Source organism: Canis aureus, chromosome 4 (assembly GCF_053574225.1).
Source record: "Canis aureus isolate CA01 chromosome 4, VMU_Caureus_v.1.0, whole genome shotgun sequence".
NCBI classification, from domain to species: Eukaryota; Metazoa; Chordata; class Mammalia; order Carnivora; family Canidae; genus Canis; species Canis aureus.
The window spans coordinates 15,076,399-15,097,951 of NC_135614.1; the positions used below are offsets into that span (position 1 = coordinate 15,076,399).

General features: G+C 35.8%; 2 long non-coding RNA genes across 2 annotated transcripts; one reads left to right on the forward strand and one right to left on the reverse strand.

Moving 5' to 3' along the window:
* Window positions 1-440: 440 nt before the first annotated feature.
* On the reverse strand, window positions 441-17,677 carry LOC144312221 (uncharacterized). Its single transcript, XR_013377687.1, has 4 exons — window positions 15,593-17,677; window positions 12,458-12,507; window positions 7,482-7,612; window positions 441-679 (listed from the first exon to the last, which is right to left on the reverse strand). It is a non-coding gene; the product is annotated as an uncharacterized LOC144312221 (long non-coding RNA).
* Window positions 16,027-21,394, forward strand: LOC144312220 (uncharacterized). Its single transcript, XR_013377685.1, has 2 exons — window positions 16,027-16,279; window positions 19,491-21,394. It is a non-coding gene; the product is annotated as an uncharacterized LOC144312220 (long non-coding RNA).
* The last annotated feature ends 159 nt before the right edge of the window (window positions 21,395-21,553 follow it).

The following is a 21,553-nucleotide window of genomic DNA, read 5'->3' on the forward strand; positions in this document are numbered from 1 at the left end:
AAAAAGAAAATATAGTTAACATTGACAATTGATATTGTGGAGTTGATAGTCTATAAGAGAAACAGAAAGACAATAATCAAATAAAATATGTGGTATCTTGAATGACGATATTGCTGTGGTAGAGAATAAAGTTCTTTGTACATTTTGTTTGGGCTTTTATTCAAAGATACTAACCGTACCAAGGCACCTCTAAGACAAGTGGGAATTTAGAAAATGGACTGATAATATATGGTATTGTTAATTTTGTTAGATTTGATGATGGCGTTGTGGCTGCATTCCAAAGAAATAAAAGTAGTTGTCATTTAAAGATGTAGACTTAAATATTTGTGGGTAAGATAACATTGGGTTGCAAAAATTTGATAATTCTTGTTGTTGGATGATAAATATATGAGGCAGAATCTTTATACTATTTTATTTAATTTTATATGTATTTGAAAAATTCCTACAATAGATGGAAAGCAATAAATAGGAGTAGTGGATAGGTTGTGCAGTGAGTGTTGCAAGACCAAGTAGAGAAAGCACTAAGAAAATGACATTTTGACCAAAGTTAAAGAAGGTGGGGAAAGGAGTTTTGTGGATCTCTGAGGAAACAGACCTGGGCAGGATTAGGAGCTAGTGCAGAGGCCTGAGGTAGGAGTTTAAGAAGGGAGGAATCTATTCCAAAGAAAGCTGGACACAGCTGTAAATAAATAAAATATGGTCAAAGTTACCTTCCACACAGCTTTATAGATAGTAATACTGTACCTTATTGTGTCTTATGCAACAGAATATTTTTGTATAGCATCATGATGCCAATTAAGCTGGGGTTGATGCCAATTAAGCTGAGGTATCATTTTGAGACCAATTATTCAGAATTTAAAGAAAAAGGAATTGAATTTGTAATTGAAATTGTAGACATTATGAGTTCTTTAAAACATCCAAATTATTGCAGCTTTTCAAATTAGAAATGAAAAGGCTACAGAAACATCCTATAGGTTTTTAGTTCTAATAAGTTAAACATCAACAGCAATTTTCCACAAAAAAACAAAATTTGCGGGAGCTCCTCCATAGTTTTTTAAAGGAGTGAAGGATTTGTAAAGCCAAAAACTGAATATGATACTACGAATTATTACCAAATGTGACCAATTTTGTTGAAGTAAAATTAACATACAGTGTTATATAGTTTCAGGACTACGACATATTAATTCAACAATTCTATGTTACTCAGTGCTCATTGTGATAAGTATAGTCACTATCTGTCAGCATAGAGCATTGTTAAAATATTATTGACTATATTCCCCATATCATACTTTTTATCTCTATGATATTTATTTTATAACTGGAGGTTTCTACTCTTAATCTCCTTTATCTATTTCACCCATCTCCCCTCCAACTCCCCTCTGACAACCAGTACTTTATTCTCTATATTAGAGAGTGTGTTTGATTTTTTTTTCTTTTTTAGATTTCACATACAAGTGAAATCATATGGTATTTTTCTTTCTCTGTCTGGCTTATTTCACTTAGCCTAATATGCTCTAGATCCATCCATGTTGTTACAGATGGCAAGATCTCCTTCTTGTTTTTATGGCTGAGTATGGTTTTCCACAGTGACTACACAGTGGCTACACCAATATGCATTCCCACCAACAGTACATAAGGGTTTCTTTTTCTCCACATCCTCACCGACATTTATTTCTTGTCTTTTTGAATCTAGCCATTTCAATAGGTGTAAGGCGATCTGACTGTGGTTTTGGTTTGCATTTTTTCTGATGGTGAGTGATGCTGAGTACCTTTTCATATGTCTGTTGGCCATTTGTATGTCTTTGAAAACATGTCTTCAGGTCATCTGCCCATTTTTTAATTGGATTATTTGTTTTTTTGGTATCGAGTTGTATAAGTTATTTGCATATTTTGCACATTAATTTCCTATTGGATATATCATTTACAAATATCTTCTCCCATTCAGTAGGCTACCTTTTTGTTTTGTTTCCTTTCCTTCACTGTGCAAAAGCTTTTTTATCTTGGTGTAGTGCTGATAGTTTATTATTGCTTTTAAGTTTTTTGCCTGAGGAGATTATATATAGAAAAATGTTGCTGAAGCCTATATGTAAGAATTTACTATCTTACGTTTTCTTCTAGGAGTTTTACGGTTTCAGGTTTCACATTTAGATCTTTAACCCATTTTGAGTTTATTTTTGTGTATGGCATGAGAAAGTAATTTAGTTTCATTCTTTGCATGTAGCTGTCCAGTGTCATTTATTGAACACATATACAATGGTCTTTTCCCCATTGTATATTCTTACTTACTTTGTCAAAATTAATTGATTATATAAGCATGGGTTTATTTCTAGGATCTGTTTTACTTCATTGACCTGTGTGCTTATTTTTATGCTAATATTATGTTATTTTGATTACTATAGCATTGTAGTATATCTTGAAATCTGGGATTGTGATATCCCAGCTTTGTTCTTTCTTAGGATTGCTTTGGCTATTTGTGATCTTTTGTAGTTCCATACAAATTTTCATTTTATTTGTTCTAGTTCTGTGAAAATGCTTCTGATATTTTGATAGTGCATTGAATACGTAGATTGCTTTGGGTTGTATGAACATTTTAATGATATTAATCTTCCAATGCACAAATATGAAATAATTTTTAACTTGTTTGGGTCATCTGGCATTTCTTTCACCAATGTTTTATAGTTTTCAGAGTATAGATCTTTCACCTCCTTCATTAAATTACTCCTAGGTATTTTATTAGTTTTGATGTGATTGTAAATGGGATTGTTTTCTTAATTTCTCATTCTGCTACTTTGTTTTTAATATATAGAAATGCAGCAGATTTCTGCATATTAATTATGTATCTTGCAACTTTATTGAATTTATTTATCAATTATAATATTTGTGGATTCTTTAGGGTTTCCTGTATATAGTATCATGTCATCTGCAAATAATGATAGTTCTACTTCTTTGCCAATTTGGAAGCTATCTATCTATTTATTTATTTATTATTTGTTTGTTTGTTAATTTATTTATTTATTTATTTATTTATTTATTTTTCTTGTCTGATTGTTGCAGCTGGGACTTCCAGTACTATGTTGAGTAAAAGTGATGAGAATGCACATCTTTGATTTGTTTCTGATCTTAGAGGAAAAACTTTCAGTTTTTCAGCAATGACCATGATGTTTGCAGTGGATTTTTCATATGTGGCCTTTATTATGTTGAGGTATGTTCCCTCTAAATCCACTTTTTCCAGAGTTTTTATAATGAATGGATATTTTATTTTGTGGAATGCTTTTTATGCATCTATTGAGATAATCCTATCTTTTTAAAATCTTTCTTTGATAATGTGATTTATCACATTGGATGATTTGCAAATACTGAACTACACTTGCATCCCTGGAACAAATCTAAATTGATTGTGGTGAATGCTTTTTAACGTATAGTTGAATTTAATTTGATAATATTTTGTTGAGGATTTTTGCATGTATATTCATCAGAGATACTAGCCTGGAATTTTTGTTTTTGTTTTTGTCTTGTCTTTAGTATCTTTGTCTTTTTTAGTATCTTTAGTATCTATGAGGTAATGATAACCTCATAGAATGAATTTGGAAGTTTTCCTTCCTCTTCTGTTTTTTGGAATAGTTTGAGAAGAATAGGTATTAACTCTTTTTTAAATGTTTGGTAGAATTAATCTGTGAAGCCATCTCATCCTGATCTTCAGTGGGTTTTTTGTTTACTGATTCAATATCATCACTAGTAATTGGTCTGTTCAAATTTTCTATTTCTTCTTGTTTCAGTTTTGGAAGATTATATATTTCTAGGAATTTGTCCATTTCTTGTAGGTTGTTTAATTTATTGGCATGTATTTTTTTATAATATTCTCCTATAAAACTTACTATTTCTGTGGTATCAGTTGTTATTTCTCCTTTTCCATTTCTGATATTATATATTTGAGTTCTTTCTCTTTTTTCCTTGATGAGTCTGGCTAAAAGGTTATCAATTTTGTTGATCAAAGAACCATCGCCTGGTGTCACTGACCTTTTAAATTGTTTTTATTTTCTATTTTATTTATTTATGCTTTAATATTGCCTTCCTTATTCTAGCTTTGGGCTTTATTCTTTTTCTCGCCCTTTTAGATGTAAGTTTAGGGTGTTTATTTGAGATTTTTCTCATTTCTTGAGCTAGGTCTGTATTGCTATAAATTTCCCTCTTAGAAAACCTTTTGCTGTGTCCCAAAGACTTTAGAGCATTATATTTTTATTTTCATTTGTTTCCATGTATGTTTTAATTTCCTCTTTGATTTCTTGGTTGACCCATTCACTGTTTAGTAACATATTAGTTAGCCTTCTTATATTTGTGTTCTTTCCAGATTTTTTTTTCTTGTAATTGATTTCTAGTTTCATAACATTGTGGCTGGAAAAGATGCTTTATATGATTTTAATTTTTTGGACCTGGGTTTTGATTATTCCAGTCCAATAAGATGGTTTTCAGTGACTTGAGGGACTTTGACCAAATTTAGCTTTCTTTGTTGTCATTGTGGGTGTTTAAAATGTATTTATTTGTTGTTAATTTTTCTTTTTCATTTACTCTTCATTTTCCCATTTGTTCTTGTCTTTTTAATTTTCTTTTTCTTCTTTTTTTTCCTACTTATATTTTCTCAGTCTTTTCTTTTAAAATTTAGTTTGTATTTATTTTGTCTATTTTTATTTTTTTTGGCATTTTGTTTTGATTCCATTAAAAGATCAGTTTGTCAGATGGGCTTTATTTATTTATTTATTTTTTAATTTTTATTTATTTATGATAGTCACACAGAGAGAGGGAGAGAGAGGCAGAGACACAGGCAGAGGGAGAAGCAGGCTCCATGCAGGGAGCCCGACATGTGATTCGATCCCGGGTCTCCAGGATCGCGCCCTGGGCCAAAGGCAGGCGCCAAACCGCTGCGCCACCCAGGGATCCCTTAGATGGGCTTTAGAAGTGATTTTTTTAAAGTGAATTGGACAAAGCTTCTCATCAACTTACCTCAATTTTAATTTGATTTCTTGGTACCTTCAAGATTAGTTTAGCAGTAAGTTCATAATGTTGCCAGGCCTCTCTTTCATATCTACTGAGAAGGAGACCTGCATTCCAACTACTGACTCCTTGAGATTATCAGTAATGGTAACTACATAAAGAAGAAATTAGTCTAACACGTCTTGACTCAAAAAGAGGTGTCTGAGAAAGTCATTGATGAAGCTCAGTGGAACTCCTTCAGTAGTGTATAAGAGAAAGAGGCCTGAGCAAAGTTTGTCAGTGTCTGATATACAGAACTGCCACCAAAAATGTATTGCTTGTAGATACTTTCTGTGACAGCTCCTCCTCCCATGCTGGCCTAGAACTCTTCCAGGTTCAAAAGTACACCAAGGATCTAAGGTATATGTATAGAGCTGTAGTCATCCTATATATACTGTTCAGGGAATCCCTGCCTTTTGATAGACAGAACTTCAAGAAGCTACGGGAGTGGATACGGAGCAGAATATATCATATTCCATTCTACTTGCCCATGGAATATGGAAACCTGGTCAAGAAATTTTTCATTCTTAATTTTAGTAAAGAGAGTCACTTTAAAACAAATAATGAAGGCTCAGTTGATAAATGTGTGGGACATGAAGAAGAACTATAGCCCTACACTTCCTGACTACAACAACCCCTAGTGGGTGGTATTCATGGGTTGGCAATATAAAGAGATGCAGGGCTCACTGATGGGCCAAAAGTACTATAAAATAATGGCCTTCTGTCTCCTGGCCTGTAAGAGGTATGAGTTGGAGGCCTGAATCATCACTTTAATGAATGAGGGACTTTGACCTCTCTGTATCCTGAATTCTTTGCCCTTTTTTTCTTCCCAGAACCGGATATTCTCTACAAGCTGCTGTGCAAGGGATATTTGCCCCTCTTTTCAGGAGCTTATGTTTCTTCCATGTTTGTGGGGGAGAAGAGATAGTTTTAGAGAAAATAAAAAATTCAAATGAGAAAAAAATTAGTAAAAATTAATAGACTAAAAAATTATAGAAATTATAAAATTGCCAAACAACAATGTTAAAATGCCCACTATGAGTATGCCCCATATGCTCAAGTATTTAGAAGAAACAAAGGGCATGGTCAGGTGATGAATGGAAGATATAAAAGAGAAATCAAAATGACTTTTAAGGTGAAAAATATCTGAAATGAAAATTTCACTAGGTGGTATTAACACTAAATTAGTTACTGCAGAGGAAATGATCAATGAATGTGAAGAAATAGCAACAAATATTAGCCAAAGAGAAGCACAGAGAGAAAGAATGTTGAAAGCAGTAAACAGAGCTTCAGAACCAATGTTGAAAGCAGTAAACAGAGCCTTGTTCAGGGTTAACAAGTGATCTAACAAAACTGTAAGTAGAATCTCAGAAGGAGAGAAGAGAAAAAAAAGGACAAAAATATATTGAAGAAATAATGACAAAAAATGTTCCATATTAGATGCGAACTATTAACTCATAGATTTAAGAAGGTAAATAGACACCACTCAGGAAACACACACACATACACACACCTCAAAGTACACCATAATTGAATTGCAGAGCATCAGTTAGAGAGAAATCTTAAAAGCAGCTAGAGATAAGAGACAAATTATATAAAGGGACTAATGATAAGAAATATCACCTACTTTTTGTGAGAATCGACATAAGCCAGAAGGGAGTGGTACAACATCTTTAAAATGCTAAAATTAAAGTGTCAATGTAGGATTTTATATTCACTAAAACTGTTCTTCACAAACGAAGGTAAAATAAAGACCTTTCCAGAAACACCAAAGCTGAGCATATTTATTGCCAGAAGACCTTAACTATAAGAAATGTTAAAGTATGGGTTTTTTTCAGGCTGAAATAATATGCCTAAAATTTGGATCTATACAAAAGAATGAAAATGCTGAAAGTGGTAAATACTTGAATATACATATGACTTTTAACCCATTGTTTCAAAATCTTTTAATGGAACGCAGTATTTAAAGCAAAATTAACAACACTATAATGGGGTGGTCATAATTTTTGTAGAAGTAAATTGATTTACTATATTAGCACAGAGTATTCAATGGGCATTTCATAGTTCACTGCTGCAATGTTTTTACATTATATGTGAAGTGGCATGATATTTGAAAGTAAACTTTGATGAGTAAAAGATGCATTTGTAAACTATAGAGCCAACCAGCCTAAAATATAAAAATAAAACAAAGAGCTAATTAATAAACAGTAGAGATAAAGTCATAAAACATACCCAACCTTAAAAAGGGCAGAAAAGGGGTAAAAGATATAAGGAACAGAAGGAATAAATGCAAAATATATAACAAGATGGTAGATTTACACCAAACCTATTGATAGCTACATTCAACTTAAATATTCTGAACATTCCTGTTTAAAGGCAGAAATTGTCAAACTGGATAAAGATGAGATCCAAAAATATGTGTCTATAGGAAATACAGTGGATTAAACGTCTACCTTTGGCTCAGGTCATGATCTTGGAGTCCTGGGATTGAGTCTGGCATTGGGCTTCCTGCTCAGCTGGGAGTCTGCTTCTCCCTCTCCTTTTGCCCCACTCATGCTCTCTCTCTCAGATAAAAATATAAAATCTTTTTAAAAAGATAGATATTGGTTAAAAGCGAAAGAACACAAAAAGATATAGCATGCAAGCAGTATAAGAAATATAAATTAGCTATATTATTAGACAAAGATAACTTCAGAACAAAGAATCATAAGAGATAAAGGCGAATTTATAATAATGAACAAATGCACTTATGTGAAAGCTTAATAATGTGTGGACCTAATAATAAATATACAAAATGCATGGGGTAAAAAGTGATAGAATCGGAAGGAATAAATTGACAAATCTATAATAATAGTAGGAGATTTCTAAACTCCCTTCTTTTTAGAACAATTAGAAACAATGATAGTTATTTAGAACACAAATGCTATCAGCTAGCTTTACCTAATTGAATGTATGGAACACATATGGAACACTTCACCCAGCTGCAGGAGAATACATATTCTTTAAAGTGCACATTGAACATTCTTTAAGGTAGGCTCTATTCTGGACCATAGAATAAACCTCAACTAACCAAAAGATTTTAAAATTAACCTAGAAATAAATAACAAAAAAGCTATCTGGGAAATCCCCAAATACTTGAAAATGAAGGTATACATTTCTAGTTAACTTATAAAGGAAGAAATCAAAGGGAAATTAGATCATATTTTTAACTGAATGAAAACTCAGCATATCAAAATTAGTGAGATGCAGTTAAAGCACTGCTGAAAGTGAAATTTATGTCTTTAAAAGCTTATATTGAAAAAGAGGTCTAAAATCAATTGTTTAAGTTTCCACTTGAAGAATGTAGGAAAAGAATAAAGCAAACTCAAAGTAGGCAAAAAGAAGGAAATGGTGAAGAGAAAAAAAATCAATGAAGATCCTAGAGAAAGGTTTAGTGAATTCTGAGAGTAGTCACAACTTATATTGCCTTTAAGTTCTTTATTGTTGCTATTCTTGTCTGTCTCTAGCACATGCTAAGACTACATCTTGGTCTCCACAGTCATGGAGACCTGACGGAAAGGTCTGTTACCAAAGCAGAGGCAAAATGACTCAGTGTTAGGCAATAGTGGCTGGACAGAAAATGATTTCAAGATGGTAAGAGGAAATCTGTGAAGGAACAGACCAGTAGCATGAGGCCAACTGGTTGGCTGTGATAGTGAGCCACAATTAGGATATATATGAGAATCATACTAAGTTTTTCTAGAGTTTCCTAGAGACATGTGGGCAAGGAAACCTGGAAAAAAATGGGCCTTCTACAGTCAGTTAGGATCAGGACTTTGAGATTTAAGAATTAAGGAAATATATTACCTCATAGGCTATTTAAGTTTGGAATATTTGAGCCAATGATTTTGGTAAAGCTATTTTCTCTTTTCTCTATGGTTAAGAATGGGTATTACTAGAAGTTTTCACTGTGAGGAAATGGTAATGTTCTTAATTCAGGAAGAGAATTGGTTGATGAGACATGAGAGTTCAAGGGGGAAGCTATAAGTAATGATGTAGATGGCCTAGGATGTCTCAACCATATGCTGCCATACAGGAACCAATATGTTAGATTTTGGCCACTTTTAAGTAGTGGGGACTCCTACTAGAACCCCAGTCTTCTGATTTCTCATACAATACCTTTCCCATTTATTGTGATTTTTTGAATTTTACTGATTAAAGTATATAGTAAATCAAATCATTGGGAAGTCATTTACTTAGCAAATATTTATTGAATATTTTCAAAGTGCCATGCACTGTTTTAAGTTTTTGAGACACAAGAATGAAAAAGAGAGACATCCTCTTGGCTTTCATGGTACATAGTATGAGGGTAGATAGAAACATACACTTGTTAAAAAGTAAATGGAGAAGATATTTTCAGTGCTATCAAGGGGAAAATATGTTGTGATTGAGTGACTGGCAGAGAAGTGAGAATGACATTAGACAGAGTGGTCAGGAAAGGCCTCTTTGTACAGTGGCATCTTAGTTGATGTTAAATGGTGTGAAGACAGCCCTCTGTGTGAAGAACCTTCCAGTTAGAGAAAAGGACAAGTCTCCAAGCTGGAATATGCTGTCTGTTTGCAGCTGGATCTGTCTAGAAAAAGTAGCCACAAATAGCAAAGAGGCTCTATGGGTGATCCAAGAGAACTATTTCTGGTTCTCCTTCCACCACCATTTAACTCTCGTCTTTATTTTTTTTTTCACCTGTTAAAGGGTCATAATCAGTGTCTCTTCTGTTCCCCAAACATACAAGATAGCCAGAAACATTGAATAATATCACTTATGTGAAAGCAACCCAAAAATCTGAAAGGAATTCTCCAGCCAGCAGGAGGTTAGGATTAGAACAACCACTGAGAGCTGGAGAGTTGCCTGATCCCCACAGAGGCCATATGATCCCCTACTAAAACTTTCTTCACTCTGGCTCATTTGCTTGCATGTGCTAGGAAATTTAAATAAATAAACAAATAAATAAATAAGTAAATAAATAATAAGTTGGCCTCTGCCCTTCCTCAGGATTAGGGTATTAGGGTTAGTTTAAGAAAACAGGTTAGGGCCTGTGAAAGGAAAATGCTAGGGGAGAGTAGAATGTATTTCAATGTTACATTATACCTTGGAACAGTGGGGAGTAAGAGACCTTCTCACTTGTCAATATAGTTTAGCACAAAACCATGCTGTATTTAGGCTTGTGCCCAATCCCAGAACCACATTCTCCCTGAAATGAGGTGAATGCTTTAGGGATATGTTCAAATTACTTCCATCAGGGCAAAGCCAATAAATGCATTAGGGAGCTTTAAAAAAAAGCTTTGCTCTTGTTTAAGAGGAAGATAAATAATTACATTTGAGTTTATGACCCTGGTTTTTAGGACAAATTTTAAAGCCAGTTTCCAGCCCCACAGTGCTGCAACATGAGTGTGTGTGTGTGTGTGTGTGCGCGCGCACACACACACTGGTATTTTGAGGATGCCAGCCTGTTTTTCATCCAAGATGATTCCAGCTCAATGAAACAGAACAGGAAGGGAACAGTTTCCAGAAGACAGAGGTACACCAAAAGGAATCCACTACTTTGGGAGAATTGAAGAAAGGTTAGTGAATTTCACAGACGGTCTACAACTCTTCATGAATAATCTATGAAAGAACTAAAAATAGGAAAGCCTTCCATGATGCTATTTATGAGGTAATAATAGAACATGCATGTAGATCGCTTACTGGGGACATCTCAGGCAGTCTGAATGGTTATCTCATTAAAAGAAGTACTTGGTATCTGTAGATATATAGATGGAGGTATAGTTCCTACTGAATGATGTAATTTATGAAACTTAATGTAGCCTCCTTAATATAAATCTTTTAGAATGATGGTAGCAATCCTATCTCCCCACCATCTATGAAATATCCTAGGGCCATATTTAGATGGGTGACAGGCAGCAAGCTGAGCTAGTTTTTAAAACTAGTTCCTTTCCTCAGAAGTTTTCATGCCTATTTAGGGCAGAGGTGACAAATCTGTAGAAGAGCCTTCAATGAACATTTCTGTTGCTTTTGGCCCCTCTCCACCCCCATTTAAGAAGATTGGATTCATAGCCAACATTTAAAAACTCAGATAACTTGAATGTCCAACTTCTCTTAAGATATGGGATGACCTAGCAACACTAGACTCGTCTTCTTACATAGCTACATTTATTTAACATTGAGTAGCAACTCCCCTTTAGACAGGACATGTTGGTTTTTTCCCCTAGGTCTTCACCTGGTCCACTTATATCTTCCTCCATTTGATTTTTAACCCCTTATGTGGAGACATCATGTATGCTTGTCTCCTTACCACCACTCTTATTGCTCTATGAGGCAAAGTTTGGCACATACAGCATATCTATATCTTGTAAGTAGTTTGTATTCTATAATTCAGTTGCAGGTAAGCTTTTTGGAACTAACCATTTATCCATAGAAAAAATACTAATTCAATTTTACAAATATTAATTGAAGTCCTATCAAATGCAAATCACTATACAAGGCACGTGGTAAGGAGGGTAATTAGAACAAAATATATGGTTCTTGCTCCCAAAAAGTCCAGGAAGGGCCTTTAATATTTGTTTAATATATAGTGCATTTGAAATGAAAACATAGTGGAAATATAATTTGCAATTACTTGCTAGGTAAAAAAAGTTGCATGTTGCATGTTTTATTCTAAAACCTGCTTCCTGTGGATAAGCAAAGATAATAAGAAGTGGATGTTGACAGTTGTCAGTATTCTGAAGGAAAACATTGAGAAACTGTTAGAAATTTAGAGGTAAATGATACTTGTTCCCTTGACATTTTTAGGTTTTGAACCATTATATTATTTTTCTATTTAGGAAGAGGCAAAATGTAGAGTGAAAGGAGAAGAGACAGGTGTATAGGGAAATAGAAAAGGGAAAGCGAAAAGAAAGAGAAAGATTATTTTTTCATCTTTACAAAGGCTGTGAAAGCTAGATTGCTGAGTTGGAACTAATGAGGAGAGGAGATGCACTTGTGTGTGGAATCCTGATCTGACTATTGATGAAGACTGATAAAGACACTTCTCTTACCAAAGCCAATGTCTTTCACATTGGGAATTCTAAAGATCAGTTGTCAGTCTTCATGTTCTACTTAATTTATCAGAACTATTTAACGCAGGTGATCATTCCATCCTTCTAGAAATACTTTGGCTTGAAGGACACCATACAATCTTGGTTTTTCCTACCTTATTGGCTACTCCTTTGCACTTCTACAGATTCTCCTGATTCCCCCAATCTCAATGGTAGAATGATCCCAACACTTAATGATCGAGCTCCTTTGCTTTTCTATCTACTCGTACCAACTTAGAGGTCTCATCTGCCTCATGGCTTTAAATACCACCCACATACTAATCATCCTTGAATACATACCTCAGCCAAATACATACCTCAAATACATATTCCAGATTGGTCGAGTTTTAATATCTCCACTTGGTATCTAATAAATAGAGATCTCAATTTTAACATGCACAAAAGCCAATTCTTCATTTTTCTTCTCCAAGTTGCTCCTCCCTCAGTTTCTCCTTCTTAAATAATGCAAAGGCCATCCACTTGGGTTCAGGGAAAAACCATTTAGAATCATCCTTCACTTGTCTATTTCCCTCACCCTACATTTAATCTGTTTGCAAATAATTTTTGACCTGAAAAATCCAAATTCATACAACTTATCACTTATATCATTATCATCTTGGTATAAGCCATCATTATCTCCCTCTTGGGTAATAGCAACTTAAGGCTCCCATTCTTATCTCACCAACGGTCTATCTTCAACAGAGACCAGATAAATTATTTTAAAATATAAGATCATATCCATCCTCTGTTCAAAATCCTCTAATGGCTCCCCATTTCACTAAGAGCAGAATTCCAAGTCCTTACAGTGATCTCTAAACCTACAAAATCTGGTAGCTCATTACTTTCTGAGCTCACTTCCAACAACTTCGCCTTCCTCTCTAGATTGCAGTCCTATTTGTCTTTTTCCCATTTGAACATTTCAGAGATGCCCACTGACTGTGGTCCTTTTCATTTACTTTTTTTCCTGCTTAGAATGTTAATATCACAGATACATGCTTCAGTCCTTTGCTCAAAAGTTAAAACTTCTCATGGAGACCTTTCCAAAACATGTTATTCAAAACCAGACCTCTATGTAGAAGCTAGACACCTCCAATCCCTCTAACTTCTCTATTTTTCTCCGTAGAAATTATCACCATACATACTGTAACTTCTACTTGCTTGCGTTTTAAGAGCCCTACACTGAAATGTAAATAGATCTTTGTTTGGCTATGTTTCCTCAGCTATACTTTTCAGTCTCATGACTTATTTATTTTATAACTGTAAGTTTGTACTTCTTAATCCCCCTTAATTTATTTTATCCTTTCCTCTGGCAACCACCAATTTGTTCTCTGTATTTATGGAACTGTTTCTATTTTTTGTTTGCTTGTTATTTTGTTTTGTTATTTAGATTCCACATACAAATAAAATCATATGGCATTTGTTTTTCTCTCTCAGACTTATTTCACTTAGAATAATACCCTCTAGGTCCATCCATGCTGTTGTGAATGGCAATTCTTCATTCTTTTTTATGGCTGAATAATATTCCATTGTACATACACAGTATATCTTCTTTATGCATTCATTTATTTGGACACTTTGGTTGATTCTGTATTTTGGCTATTATAAATGCAGCAATAAATATAGGGGTGCATATATCTTTTCAAATTAGTGTTTTCACTTCCTTTTGGTAAGTACGCAATAGTGGAATTAATGGATCATATAGTGTTTCTATTTTAAAATTTTTAGGAACCCCCATACTGTTTTCCATACTAGTTGCATCAATTTGCATTCCCACCAACAATGCATGAGTGTTCCCTTTATTCTACATCTTTGTCAACATTTGTTATTTCTTTTCTTTTCTTTTCTTTATTTTTATTCTAATTTATTCTAATTTATCACTATTCTTACTGTTGTGAGGTGATATTTCATTATGGTTTTGATTTCCCTGATGATGAGTGATGTTGAGCACCTTTTGGTGTGTCTATTGGCTATCTGCCTTCTTTAGGAAAATGTCTATTCAAGTCCTTTGCCCATTTTTAATTTTTTTTAATTTAAAATTTTAATTTTAATTTAAAATTTTAATTTTAATTTAAAATTTTAATTTTAATTTGGTGTTGAGCTGTATAAGTTCTTTATATAATTTGGATATTAACCCCTTATTGTATATATCACTTGCAAATATCTTTCCCATTCAGATTACCTTTTAATTTTGTTGATAGTTTCCTTCACTGTGCAAAAACTTTTTAGTTTGATATAGTCCCAGTTGTTTATTTTTATTTTGTTCCCTTTGTCTTGGGAAACAGATCTGGAAAAATACTTCTAAGGCCTGTGTCCAGGAGTTTACTGCCCATGTTTTCTTTTAGAGGTTTTATGGTTTCAGGCCTTACATTTAAGTCTTCAATCCATTGTGAGTTTATATTTGTGTGTGGTATAAGAAAGTAGTCCAGATTCATTGTTTTGCATGTAGCTACTGAGTTTTTGAAGGAAGACATTTTTGTCTGTTTTACTTATTGTGTCCTTCTCATACCCAGGGTAATGCAAAGTATGGGCTCAACAAGTAGCTATTTAATGAATGAGTAAAAAGTAATGGTGCAACTAATTATTTTATCAGATAGCAACCTTGTTCAAACACCAGGTGGCATCTAGCACCACCGTTCCAAGATAGTTTCATAGACCATCATTTAGGAGAGGAGGTGAGAAGTACAGGGCAGTTTATGGTTCAAATAAACCTATTTGACCTTTTTCCTTCTTTATCACCGAATCATATGCCATCCTCCATTCCCTCCCCACCCTCACCATGGGGCCATATATATAAGTTGGAGGGAGGGGTACTGATAAAATAGTGGAGTGTGGCATGGGAGTCTGGCCACCTGCCCATATAGCTTACTGGTGCCTTCTGTACTTTCTCATACCTGATACCAAAAGTAACACATCCATTTTAAGGATGAATTGCTGCTGAGTCCTCTGAACCTTATGCCTTGATGGGTTTGGAAATCCAGCTCCTGATGGGAAGCTAGGGCCACTGATCAATTGGTGTTCCATGATCTGATATTCTATTCCAGCCAGGAATGAATAGCATATTTTTTTAAGTGGCCAAGAAATCTCTTCAGTAGATAGAATGAGCCTTGCTATCAAAATATACCTAGAAGTCTGTAATATCATTCTCATATTAGAGCTCACCATAAACTCTACACATCTATTGTCAACACAGATACCTCTAATACCATAAGGTCTGCTAGGTCTCATGCCCCAAATAGAATGACTGCTTGCACTACACTTTGGGCCTGTTGCAGATCTCTTTCCTGTTCTGGGATTCATTCAAAGCCATAAGTCTTCTGTGTCTCTCAGTAAATGGGTGGAAGCAGTATTCCAAAGTGTGGAATATGTTGTATCCAGAACCTAAAAAGGCCTACCACACATTGTGCTTCCTTCATATTGATGGAGGTTATGAGATGCTGTGATTTGTCACTCACTTTGGAGAGGATGTCCCAGCATACAGTCTTGGCTGGAAGGAGAGTAAGAAGGCTGTTTCTTAGTCTTCCACTTGGTTTTTCTTATAATAGCTCTTAACCTACAGACTAAAGGAGATGTGTATAGGTCCTAACAACTACCAAGAATATTTATTCCAATTATACACCCAGAGACTAGGGAAATGATGATGGAGTAGGTCCATGGTCCTCAGTGGACCCATAGTGGGCAGGTATGGACCAGAACTCCACTTATTGCATGTACCCATTTAGCCCCACTAAAATAGAGGTCCATTGAGATGCTTTGATAAAGATGTCAATTTGGACTCTGTCCTACAGTTCTCATCCAAATATTTGGATATTTCTTTTTCAAGTATGAAGTTATTTGAGTAAATGGACAGAGATCCCTTATGTAATAATCATTACCAAGCAACCTTTCATGGTGTTATGGAATTCTTTTTCCTGGAGACATGACATTTCCATCAGCCAGTGTATTCCAGGACTGAGAAAGGCTCAGGTCTGGATATCGGACAAGTTTGTGAATCTTTATTGAGATGTCCACCTCTAGCCTCTTGATCATCCATCCTTAATTTCTTTTCATTGTACATCTTGAGCAATACTTTCAAAGGCTGCCCATTTATCATGACATTTGGAGTACCGTGTTCTATTAACCATTTCCATGGTTCTTTAGAGGTCAGCTTCCTTGATTACTACTTTGACCTTACTATTTATTAAGATAATTGTGTTCCCCTTGCTTTTTTCAGTTAAGTGGGTTATTTTCAGTGGGTTGAGTTACCTATATCTTTTATATGAGGATCCTCTCATGTCCATTGTTATTGGGGAGCCTAATTCTTTAGCAGAATCTCTCATTGCCCTGGAAGACCAAAGACAGCTGTCACTGAGCTTACTGATGCTAGTGCCCATCTTACTGGAATGTCACTTAACACTTTGGTAAATGGATTGCTCTCTAGGCCCTTTCTTAGAACATTATAAATGGGTTGGTTTTATGGATTATGTATTATATGTTATCTAGCAGCCTCACTTCTCTGAATCTTTTGATTACTGTCTTTGCCATCTGTCTCAATTCTACTTCATTAGGTGTGGGCTATTGCTTTGTCCAAGCTTCTAAGAATCATCCTAGCAACATATTAGCACTGTCTTCTGGGGTCCTTGATGGGGTGTAAATCTTGGATCACAAGAGACTGCTCACATATTGATAAACTCATCCCTTTCCAACTTCACATTCTGTTCTCCTTGATACAGCATACCCAGGATGCATGTAAAGTATCCTGGCTCCTGCTGAGAAATGTTGACTAGGTGGTACAGCTTCTTTGATATATAGTTTTTAAGTTCCTTTAGCAGGTTAACTATCACTGATGGATTGTTATAACTTTCTCCATGAACTGGTGGCCAGGAGAAAATGTGGAGCAGATCATAAAGGGTATAGGTTATTTTGGAAGTACAAAAGCATCTGTACCATATATGAGCAAAAGTGGAATGAGGAGTGCAAGACTTTAAAGAGAGAGGAGTGGACTACTTTTGAATAGCTAGAGGATTCAGGGCAGTCTGAACGTCTCCAAAGGTTCAAGTTTTCCTAATGCATCAACCAACATGTTCCCATCTCAAGTCTCCATGTCCTACTCCTTCCCAACCAGAACACTGCCTATATTTTAAAAAACAACCTGGTATGGAGAAGTCAGCTCTCTCTGCAGCTCTGTCTGGGTTCGATCTGCAGTTTTCCTGTCCTCTGGTTGCAGGAGATGAGTCTTTTTTATATTACTGGCAAGGCCCTTAGCGTCTTGTACCACCTTATGTTGGCAGTATTTTACCCTTGGGGTTTCATTTCCATCTCAGTTCTCCATTAGTGGGATTTTAAATAGTTGCACCATAACTGTACACTAGTAATGGGATTCTCATCTTGGAGCTAGGTGATGATCCAGCTTGTAAATTCCATTTTATAGTTGTCATCCTAGAATCATATTTGGCAGCAATTGTCCCAGGTTGGCTTCCTCAGGTGACTGAGACTGAAATTTGCATCAGGAAGTTAACTGAAGAGTGCTTTTAATAATAACAGCTGTGATGAGTGAGAGTTGCTGGACTGGGCAAAGGGAGAAGTTGAATTGTGACATAGTTTCAAGAAGGGCCTCAGTTGATTCTATGTTGATATCTGGAACTGTGATGTTCTTCACAGTTGTTCTAAGTGAGTCAAGAGCCTTAGTACTCTAGCACCACCAGTCACTGGATGCAGAAACCTCCAGGAAGGGGGATGTGTATTCTTTCAGCTTAGAGTAATTCCTGGGGAGGAACTCAGTTGTGAGCTATTAGCAGTCTGTACTCCTGGAAGCTGGAGAAATGGGTTTGTCAGTCTTAAAAGAGTATTTGGGCAGTGGACCACAAAGTTCACCATCGTTACCAATAGAGATATGTTGAATTAATGATTGAATGGTCTTTTTGTGGTTACAAACCTCTGGAATGTAGATTCCTTTTGGGTTATTATGTAGCAATTAGAATAGCACCTTCCATATAATAGTTGATTGGTCATTATGTGTTCATTGAATATATGAAAGAATAAATTTTAGGTCTCTTGACTATTCTAGGTCCTAGTCAATACTTTGGAGATTTTAACTGTAATCCCTCTGCATTATGGTTTTATAAAATTTGTCATCCCCACAAAGAAGGATGATGTGGGTTACTCTTTGTGTGGAACAGTGACTGGGAAGGTCACTTTGAGATATGATGATGTGAGTGGGTACTACCTTAGCCCAATTGAATTGCAGCTATGACTTTAAACCATGATGTAGAACCCACTCGAGCCTAGTGGATGTCAATTCATTGGCATGCATGGGCTTAGATAGAGGCTGAGTCTTGTGTGCTGTGGAAATGGGTATTAGCTTCATTCTGAATACTTAAGAGCATACCAGACATGCTTAAAAATTCTTTCTTGGAAACAGATTGTTGGTAAGTGCTTTATTTCCTCTCTAAATACATAGTTTGTCACCACATGCATTAATTCTTCATTAAATGATGTCAACATTCTACTCAGTAGAAATAATTGTACCCTTTTCTTAGGTGCAATTATCCTGATGAAAGTAATTAGTCAACACAGCTACTTAAGAAGGAGCCCTGCATTTGGAAGAGATTCAACTTATATGTACCATGTGGTAGGGATTTAGCTTGGCACTGGATTCAACTTGGCAACATGCACAACTTCACAGAGGGCTCCTTGGTTGTTTTTTTCTCTCTTCCCCATAAAGGTGATGTCCCAGGAAAATCCATTGCAAAGAAAACATACTTACATGTATTAAGACCAAAAGTGTATCTGTTGTTCTGACAAAAATTATTTGTATGCAGTATTTTTTAAATCCACATAACAAAATAGGATTCTAATTTTGCTTTATTCTCTCCTGCCTGACTGCCAACTCACTGGACCATCAGCTAATATTGTACATACTCATAAGTCTCTCCCTTGCCATCAACTATGCATTTAGAGTTTGGATTTTGCTAATACAAATAGAGGAAAGCAACTCTTTAATGATATGATATCTGAAGCAATTTGTGAGGGTGGAGAGTTCCTATCAAATTTTAAACTCTTTAAATTATTCTTGAACAGTTTCTTTCTGAGTAAACAGGTAAAGAAATTATTTCAAAGACTCTCAAATATCCACTGCTAAATTTTCCAGGGGTGATGGTAATCTTGATAAGGATTTGTGTTGCACAGGTGTTTGCATTGGTCAAAATTTAGTGAATGATCACTTTATTTCAAAGGCAAAGACTTGAAACAAATATTGAATTCTAATGATATGGATGCAAAGTATTTATGGAGAAAGTTACCAATGCCTGCAATTCAACTTGAAATGCATGAAAAATAATATGAGTTATTCCTCTACCTTTCCCCATTCAACAGATATCCACATCTTCTGGTGCAATGCCAAGCCACATCCCCAAGACATAATGATGAAGGTTGGAGTAAATAAATTTGGCCGTATTGGTCACCTGGTCACCAGGGCTGCTTCTAACTCTGGCAAAGAGGCTATTTTCACCATCAGTAACCCCTTCATTGACCCCAACTACATGGTCTACGTACTCCAGTATGATTCCAACCACAGCAAATTCAATGGCAATGTCAAGATTGAGCACAGGAAACTTGTCATCAGTGGAAGACTTATCTCCATCTTCCAGGAGTGAGGTTCTGCCAATATCAAATGGGGTGATGCTAGTGCTAAATATGTTGTGGAACCCACTGGAGTCTTCACTATCACTGAGAAGGCTAGAGCTCACTTGAAGGGTGGGGCCAAGATGATCATCATCTCTGCCCTTTCTGCTGACACCTCCATGTTTGTGATGGTTGTGAACCATGAGAAGTATGACAACTCCCTCAAGATTGTCAGCAATGTCTCCTGCACCACCAACTGCTTAGCCCCTCTAGCCAAGGTCATCCATGACAACTTTGGCGCCATAGAGGGACCCATGATCACAATCTATGCCATTACTGGCACCCAGAAAATGTGGATGGCCTCTTTGGGAAGCTGTGGCATCATAGCCAAGGGGCTTCCCAGAACACCATTCCTGCTTCTACTGGAGCCACCAGGGCTATATCAAGGTCATCCCTGAGCTTAATGGGAAGCTCACTGGCATAGCCTTCTTTGTCCCCACCGCCAACATGTCAGTCCTGGATCTGATCTGCTGCCTGGAGAAAGCTGCCAAATATGATAACATCAGGAAGAAGCTGAAGAAGGCATCAGAGGGCCCCTTCAAAGGCACCCTATTGTACACTGAAGACCAAGTTGTCTCCTGCAATTTTAACAATAACACCTGCTCTTCCACTTTCAGTGCTCGAGCTTGTTTTTCTCTCAATGACCACTTGTCAAGTTTATTTCCTGGTATGACAATGAATTTGACTACGGCAACTGGGTGGTGGAACTTATGGTCCACATGGCCTCTCAGAAATAAGAGCTCTGTGGACCACTAACCCCAGCAAGATAAAGAGGAAGAGAGAGTTCCTTAGCTGCTGGGGAGTCCTTGTCCCAACTTATCTCCCAACACACTGAGAATCTCCCAACCACCACATAGTTTCCATTCCAGACCCCCTGAAGAGGGGGAGGAATTTAGGGAATCCTACCTTATCATGTGCCATTAATAAAGTATACAGTACCCAGCCAAAAAAATAATATGAATTGCTGGATGTATATAGGGATGGATAGACAGTTATATGATAAATCAAGTAGAACAAGATGTTAATAGTAGAATCTAGGTCAAAGGTAGAGGCGTGTTCCATGAAAAATTATTAAATTTTTCTAAATGGGGGGACAATTCAATTTATCCAGTATTTATTGAGTATCTCTCTTGGCAAAGTTTGGTGCTGGGTATGAGATTTCATTAAGATTCCATGCTTAGCAATCTCCCTCTACTCTTAAGTATGGCTAAGTGCAGCAGCTCTAACCTCTCTCTTTAATTCCAGTTCCAGCAGGAAGAATATAGGCAAATGTATCCCAACACTTTGGGATTCATGGATCGATTTATTTGGGCCACCCTTCCTTCCTTCCTCCCTCCCTGCCTCACTCCATCCATGTATCCATACATCAGTCTGTAGTCTATTTTTCTGTTTGGCATGAAGCATTTCAATAGTGTTTAAGAATTCTACAATCAAGAAGCTTCAAATGTAATGGCAATCTCAGCATGAAGTCACTATTCTTGCAAGTTCCACTCTGACCTTGTTTATTCATACTTTCAGATACAATCACTTCAAAATGAGGGATGTGATGTAAGATATATGAAAATATACTTGTGTGCATCTGGAAAACTTCAAAAGTAGCATTTTTAAAAATTTTCCTGGTAATTTCTAAAGCCACAAAATATTCCAGTCACAAATAAAAAACCAAGGCTTTCCTGTGGGAAACTTTAGAGAAAACCTAACAAAACTTTCCCCAATTGGAGTAAACCATTAAATACTTAAAAGCATTTTAGTAG